We start from the raw sequence: 8,902 nt of genomic DNA, 5'->3' as shown, positions 1-8,902 counted from the left end.
GAGGAAAATGAGATGTTTATGGACTTTTACACTAGATTGAATGACATTGTAAACTCAATGTGGGGTCTTGGCGATAAAATCCCAGAAAGTAAAGTATGTGCAAAAATATTACGCTCACTTCCTGAACGGTTCAATTCTAAAGTAACCGCAATCCAGGAACTTCGTGATACGGATAATATGAGGGTTGAAGAACTAGTTGGTTCTCTACAAACCTACGAGTTAAACTTTAAAGCTCCTAAAGGTAAATCTATCGCTCTAAAATCTTCTAAATGTAGTTCAGAAGAAAATAATGATACAGAATATGACATGGATCTTTTAGCTAAAAATTTTACAAAATTTTCAAAAGCAAGAAAAGAGTTGATTTTCAAAAATCAAATGACAAAAAGAAGTTTAGACCCAAATCTCGAAAATCTTTGAAAGATAGTCAATGTTACAACTGTCTAGAATATGGGCACTTAGCAAATAGATGTCCTAAAAGGGACAAACCCAAGAAGAAGGGTATGTTGGCTACATGGGATGAATCATCTGATTCTGAAGGTTCTTCTGAATCAGAAGATTCTGAAACCAAGTCGGGCAATGAGGTCAAAGCTCTTATGACTCTAGCCAAATTCACATTTTCAGATAATGACTCTACAAGTGAAGAAAATCTGAATAGTGAATGTGAAAATGAAGATGATCTTCAAGATGCTTACAATGCCCTATATAAGGAAAGTTGTAAAATTGTGACAAACTTAAACTTCAAAAAGAAAAGTTTTCTAAACTCAAAAATTGTTTTGAATCGCTTGTCTTAGAAAAATCACAAATTTCAGATAATTTTGAAAAATCAAAATACGATTTGGAATTTAAAAACTCTCAAATTGTTGATTTAAAATCTGAAATTGAGAAACTTAAAACTGAAGTTTCCTCTCTTCTGAGTTTAAAGGACACATGGAAATATGCCCAAGGTGATCCAAAGTTAGAAAAATTGTTATCCGGATCAAGAAAATGTGGCGATCGATCCGGGTTGGGCTATGATAAAAATCAACCTCCTAAACAAAAGTATACTCCTCCTATGTTTGTTAAAGGAGAGTCCTCAAACTCAAAAGGGAAAAGTACTTATCAAGATTTTTCTAAATATTCAAAAACTTTTCAAAAACCTAGAAACAGCCATGTCAACTTTAATCAGAATCGAAATCCACTAGCTGAAAAGATAGTTGATTTACTCAAGGAGCTATTAAAATCTAACTCTATAGGTCATTCCTACAAGTATACACAAAAGAAGACCAACTATGTTCCTAAACCCAAAACAGTTATGAAATGGGTTCCTAAAGTCACCTGCTTGGTTGCTCACACCGCTTTCAAAGCAACAAGTCATTCAAAGTGGTACCTAGACAGTGGATGCTCCAGGCATATGACAGGTGACAAAGCTTTATTCACCGATCTGAAAGATATGACTGATGGGTCAGTCACATTTGGTGATGGTAGCAACTGCAAGATAATAGGCCAAGGTACGGTTCAACTTTTTAATCTTCCTGTGTTTAAAAATGTTTTATATGTTGAAGGCCTAAAGCACAACTTGCTTAGTATATCACAAATATGTGATAATAACCATAATGTTCGGTTTTCTAATCAAAGCTGTGAAATACTAAATAATAAGGGTTCTGTAATATTAACTGGACGTAGAACGTCTGAAAATTGCTATATTATTAGCGAATCCAGCTCATCTAATCAAACATGTTACATGGTCCATACAGACGAGACTGATTTATGGCACAAACGTCTTGGACATGTACATTATCGAAATTTATATCGATTGAGCAAACGAGAACTTGTAAGAGGTTTACCCAAACTTCAAAAATTAGATAAAATATGTGGTGAGTGCCAGATAGGCAAACAAACAAGGAATTCACACAAAAAGGTGAATTCAAATACCACATCAAGACCACTCGAACTTCTCCACATGGATCTGATAGGACCTACCAGAACAGAAAGTCGAGGTGGTAAAAAGTACATCTTGGTAATAGTTGATGACTTTACCAGATTCACTTGGGTAGTCTTCTTAAGGGATAAATCTGAAACCCTTGAAGAAGTAAGAAAAGTTCTCAAAAGGATTCAAACTGAAAAATCCTCTCAAATCAGTAAAATTCGTAGTGATCATGGATCTGAATTTGAGAATAGCAATTTTGAGAAGTTTTGTACCGACCAAGGAATATTACATGAATTTTCTGCTCCCAAAACTCCACAACAAAATGGAATTATAGAAAGAAAGAATAGGGTGCTTCAAGAAATGGCTAATGTCATGTTGAATAGCATGAAGCTCTCTAAAAATCTTTGGGTCAAAGCCATATCTAAAAATTGCTATATTATTAACCGAGTCTACACAAAAAGATAATAATAAGACGGCTTACGTGAATTGTGGTTCAATAAAAACCTACCGTTAAATACTTTCGAGTTTTTGGCAAAGAAGTGCTATATTTTACGTGATCGTGAAAATTTGGGAAAGTTCGATACAAAGAGTGATGAAGGTATTTTTCTAGGATACTCTTTAAACAGTCGAGCTTATAGAGTCCTGAACAAAAGGACTGGTGTGATTCAAGAATCCATCAATGTTGTCATTGATGATCATTTAAACACACCAACTTCTAATTCAGATAATGATGAAGTACTAATTATTGATAAACCCGATACTTCATCGAATCAGACTGATTCTGAGTTAAGGACTGTTAAAGATCATCCAACAACACAAATTCTTGGAAACCCTCTCACTGGTGTTCGCACCCGTAGACAACTTGAGGATATATGTAATTATGTATGTTTTACATCCCAAATTGAACCATCTAACGTAAAAGAAGCCCTGGCTGATGAAAACTGGATTGTTGCGATGCAAGATGAACTCAACCAATTCATAAGAAATGATGTTGGGTATCTCGTACCAAGACCTAAAGATAAATACATCATTGGAACAAAATGGATTTTCAAAAATAAGTCTGACGAATGTGGAAATATAATTAGAAACAAGGCTAGACTGGTGGTACAAGGTTATACTCAAATTGAAGGGATTGATTTTGATGAAACCTTTGCACCAGTAGCACGTCTTGAATCTATCAGACTATTTATATCCATTGCATGTTTTAAAAAGATAAAGATCTATCAGATGGATGTAAAAAGTGCTTTTCTAAATGGCGATTTACATGAAGAAGTCTATGTTGAACAGCCAATGGGATTTGAAGATTCCAAAAATATTGATCATGTATATCGGCTTAAAAAGGCACTTTATGGATTAAAACAAGCACCTAGGGCATGGTATGAGAAACTAACAAAATTTCTTTTATGTCATAATTTTCAAATGGGATCTGTTGATAAAACTCTGTTTGTTAAGAAACATAATGATCATATCTTAATGGTACAGATTTATGTTGATGATATCATTTATGGATCAACTTGTACTGACTTGACTACTGAGTTTGCAGATTTGATGAAATCACAGTTCGAAATGAGCATGGTTGGGGAATTGACTTATTTCCTTGGATTGCAAGTAAAGCAACAATCTGAAGGAATATTCATTTCTCAATCTAAGTATGCCTTGAATCTAATCAAGAGATTTGGATTTGAGAATGGCAAGAATTTCGATACTCCTATGAGTACTACCCTGAAACTCTCAAAAGACTCTAATGGTAAAAATGTTGACTCAAAACTTTATCGGAGTATGATTGGTAGTTTGTTATATTTAACTGCTAGTAGACCTGATATTTCTCTAAGTGTTGGTATTTGCGCAAGATATCAATCGATCCAAAAGAATCTCACTTGATTGTCAGCGAATTATTAGATATGTCGCAAGTACTGTAAATCTTGGTCTCTGGTATCCTCATGAAACCAATGTTCAATTAGCTGGGTACTCGGATGCTGACTGGGCTGGTAATCTAGATGATAGAAAATCAACCAGTGGTGGTTGTTTTTTCATTGGAAATTGTCTAGTTTCCTGGTTTAGTAAGAAACAAAATTCTATATCACTTTCAACAGCTGAAGCTGATCGCAGCTGGTAATGCATGTACACACTTGTTTGGATGCAACGAATGCTAAGTGATTATGGAATTAAACAGATTCTATGTTATTACATTGTGATAATTCCAGTGCGATAAATATTTCAAATAAAACTTATAACAGCATTCTCGTACTAAGCATATTGACATTAGATTTCATTATATAAGGGAATTAGTAGAAGAAAAAGTTATATCTCTAGAATATATTCCTACTGAAGATCAACGTGCTGATATTTTCACAAAACCTCTTGATAAAAGCAGGTTCAAAAATATGAAATTTGATCTTGGCATGTGCATTTTGAATTGATAATTTATGCCTTCTTGTATATTATTGTATATATTTGCTAGATTAAATTTCAATTTTTGTGTAAATTGCAAGATATTGAATTTTTGGAGTTTGTACGACTCGTGAGTATACACGACTCAAATGTACTACGACCGGTCAGTAGATACCACGACCATCGTGGAGCACGGGTTTCACTTCAAATGGTATCTATGCTATCTCAAATGGTACTCGATTTGTTTACCTTCCTTAATCTGTCATTTCATTCTTCGCCGACTCCATCCTGGTCATAGTGACATTCCATTTGCATACTTTATGACCGTATTGGCTACTCACATGTTAGTCGATATGCCTGTTGATGAAGCACCTATCCATCATCGATCTTCAACAATACAAATATTAATAAGATGAAGTTGGATCTCCTCCCGAACAAGGTGGTGGTGGTGGTGGTCCCGAAGAAGCTGGTATTGATATTAATATGGATGATATTTTTGAGGAACTGGATGGACTCCGCTAATGATCCAGATTTTGTACCATTTGATTTGATGCACGTCGAGTGCATTAGAAGATAAAGTTGAGAATATTAATGTTAAGTTGGAGAACATGTCTGTTGCTCATGATTTGCAATTCAAATACATGCGCAAATACCTAAGGCGCTTGAACAAAGGCATGCACCAACTTGATCCTTCTATTCCTGCTCAATCTTCAAGTTCTAATTCTGACTAGTTTCTATGAGACTTTTGGTATGTAATAACTTTATTACTTTGCTCTTGTTTGATTGAGTTTGCGTTGGATTCTACGCTGGATATTTGTTCTTAATGTAATATTTATGCTGGATATCTGTGATGCTATCTTGAGTATCTCTATGACTCTTTTGCTATACTCTATTTCCTCCTCATGTTTACTCTCATTCCTTTATTTAGTTCTCCTTTGTTATCTTGTGACAAAAAGGGGGAGAATGGTTTATTGTTAATGTGATTGTGAGAGGAGTAGCATTGGTTATGTTACTCAGGGGGAGTGTTACTCAGGGGGAGTGGGGTGTCAAGAAGAATATATGTTTGATCTTGTTGAATGTTGAAACTGGTTGTATGTTTAATGTTGCTTATTGATTTGCATGTATTAACCAGTTGTTTTACTTTTGTTTGGTTATGTGTTTTGTCACTAATTTGACAAAGGGGGAGATTGTAAGTGCTATAGTTTATATCCCTGTTTGTTGTCAAATTTGTAGTGACAAAATCTCTATTATGTTTTATATAACCTGCTTAAGTGAAACTCTCTCAAGGATCAACATTCATGACTTCATGAACAAACTAAGCTCACATCAAGCAAAGCTCTCAAGTACAAGACTCAAGATCTTGAATGAAAGGACAAGACTCTTGAATGCAAGAACTGCTCACAAGACTCAAGCTGAAAAGAAAAAGAAAGTACAAGGCAAGACTCAAGCTGAACTCAAGACTCAAGCTGAAACTTAAGTCCCTTTCATGATTGAGCTACTTCAAGGTTTAGCCTACATCAAGACTTCAAGGCTCATTCTTCATGGTCTCTTGTTTCAATGTCCATACTTCATGATTGAGGTTTGTTTGACCATAGGATGACCTTAGAAGTAGGTCATTTCGGATACATAAGTCGAATGTTATTTTACATGTGATTGGTCTGTTTCGACTACTAAGCCTTCTTCGACTAGTCCTAGACTTGCTTCGACCGCCTAAGAAAATCCTCGACTATCGTAAGTTTGTTACAAATTCCTGATAAAATCTGTTAGCCTTCGACTAGTCCTGCGACTGCTCGACCGATCGTAGGAACAAGTGTTTCGCATCTTCGACCATCGTAGAATCTACGACTCAAGTCCAAATGAACTTTGCAGGACCTACGACGATCGAAGGAAACCTACGACCAGTCGTAGGTGACCTACGACCAGTCGTAGGAGTGCTACGACCAGTCGTAGAACGGTCTGCGCTTATCCCGCCTAATCTTTCAAATATCTGTTAGAGCTTCGACTAGTCGAAGAGCACTCTAGACCAGTCGAAGACAAGATCTTTTCACTTATAAATAGTGCACGAATCTCAGAAGAAATCATCGATTTAATTATAGTATTCAAGCCAATCTTCGTCGAACTTCTGAGAGATAATTTTGTGCTCCATTTAAGCTAAGTGTGCTTATTTAATATCTTCTTTCCTTAGCTTTATTTTAATTGATTTTGTTTCTGCTATTCCAATCTGATTTGAAAAGAGGAATTGTTATTCCCTTTCTTTGGAATCAAAATCAATTAAGGCAAGCCCTGTTTGGTTTAATTTAAAATCAATTAGAACTAGAACCATTGTAATCGAGTACTGGACATTGAACTTGGACATTCAATCATCTACTTTGATTTGGTTCTACCGGGCTGCTACAACGAAGAAGATATTCAGGTATTTTACATATTGTAAATTCCTTTCTATTATTTTGGTTTCTTTCAAGATTTGCCAGAAAAATCTTGTTATTTTGGTTATCTGAGGAGAGCCAGGAAAACTCAGAAGTGGGAGTTTTTTTAATTGTGTAAGCCCACATACAAAGACACAATTGTAAGGGTTTTGGGTGAACCTGGAAAAACCTATCTTTAGTGAACGCTAATATCCCCTGTGTGAGGATATTAGGAGTGGAGTAGCTTTTTGTGTGGCTATTGGATAACAGTTGGTGAACACACAGGCGAACCACTATAAATCCTTTGAGTTGTGGTTGATTGATTTACTCTTCTAATTTTTATTCTTTTTGTGGGATGTATGTATGGTGGTGAATGTTGTAATTATTTCAAGCTTTGTGAGAATGTTGTAATAGCTTAGAATTTACTTTCTGCTATTCCTTTATAAGCTTGTTTTTCAATTTCATTTTGAAAGTTGTTCCAGCAAGGTTGCCCTGCCATTTTTATGGTGTATGGCTGTCCCTAGAATAATACATCTTTAATTACAAGTTATTTCTATTCAGTTCATATTTGTTTTTGTATTCCTCTTCGATTTGAGACTTGATACAAAGACCTTTCTAGAAATAAGGTTGTCCTACCATAAACTCTGTTTTTGGTGTAAGGTTGTCCTTAGAATAACGTTTGTATCAACCTCTCAAGATCTGAATTTTGAGGTTGTTTTTCTTTCCTGCATTATTATTTAATTTGGCTATCATTTTCTTTATTATTCCGCTGTTTTAAGTTTTTATTTGGCATTGTCCTATTCACCCCCCCTCTAGGACATATAGCTTGGCCTTTTCAATAACTAGTGAAATTGAGTGTTGATCAGAAAAGTAGAGTGAATAGACCAGACAGGTAAAATGGGGCAAATATTTTGGTCAAAATTGTGACCAACTTTATTGACCTCATAAGAACCTAAGTGTTGATGTAAGTTTTGTGGGCCCCATCATAATGTGTGTCGAACATCAACACCATGAATTTAATGTGTCCCCTTCAGGTTATGAGATATGTAAAAAATCATCTGTATACGAAACTCAGGTGGGCTATGCCATCTAAAACCACGTGAAGACATCCTAAAAAATATAAAAGAACGTGGTGGGGCCCATGTGAGTTTTGAATGCGGCTGAAACTTGGTCTGACCCCTCATCCAAGTGGGACACACATAATGAGTGGGTTGGATATCTGAATCACATTTAGGTTAATCCAATATATGATTATGAAAGGAAACCCCTCTCCACTCTATTTAGGTGATTTACTAATTACCCTGAGTTAACTTTGTGGGGTCTACCATTAATTATTTATTTTATCCACTCTTTTCATCCATGTTAACAGATGATTTAGGATCTAAAGAACAAAAAGGAATCATATCCAAAGCTCAAGTGGACCACACCACAAGAAATAGTGTGATTGAACCTCTACCATTGAAAAATTCTTGGAGGCCATAGAAGTTTTGGATCAAGCCGATGTTTGTGTTTTCTCTTCATTCATATCTTTTTGATATTATGAACAGGTTGGATGACAAATAAACATTATTGTGGGCCCAATGAAGGTATTAATGGTGGAAATCATTATTTCACATTGTTTTGTGTAGCATGGTCTACTTGAGTTTTGGATTTACCGAAAATTTGGGATCAACCCACACCGTTCATCCATTTTTCGAGATCATTTTAGAGAATTATCCAAAAAATAAATCATATCCAAAGATTAAATGGACCGCACTACAAATAAGGGGAACATATTGGCTGCTTCTCCTGACACTAGCCAATGGCTAGTGGTTGGTGCTATGTGGGCCCCACCATGATGTATGTGTTTAATCCACACCTTCCATCCATTTGTAGAGATCATTTTAGGGCAATATCCAAAGAACGAGTTAAATCTAAAGCTCTAGTGGACCCCAAGACACAGAAAACAGTGGGACAGTGACGCCCACCATTAAAAACTTCTAAAGGCAATAAAAGTTTTATATGAAGATGATATTTGTGTTTTCTCATATTTCATGTATTTTTAAACTTTTGAACAGGTTGGATTTCAAATAAACATTATGGTGGGCCTTAAGATAGTTTCAACAGTGGAAATCACTATCCCCACTGTTTTCTATGGTGGGGTCCACTACGGATTTTTATCTGCCTCATTCTTTGGATCATGACTTAAAATGATATCTCA

This window comes from Magnolia sinica, chromosome 14 (genome assembly GCF_029962835.1).
Source record: "Magnolia sinica isolate HGM2019 chromosome 14, MsV1, whole genome shotgun sequence".
Lineage (NCBI taxonomy): Eukaryota > Viridiplantae > Streptophyta > Magnoliopsida > Magnoliales > Magnoliaceae > Magnolia > Magnolia sinica.
Note: the sequence above shows the minus strand (reverse complement) of the source record.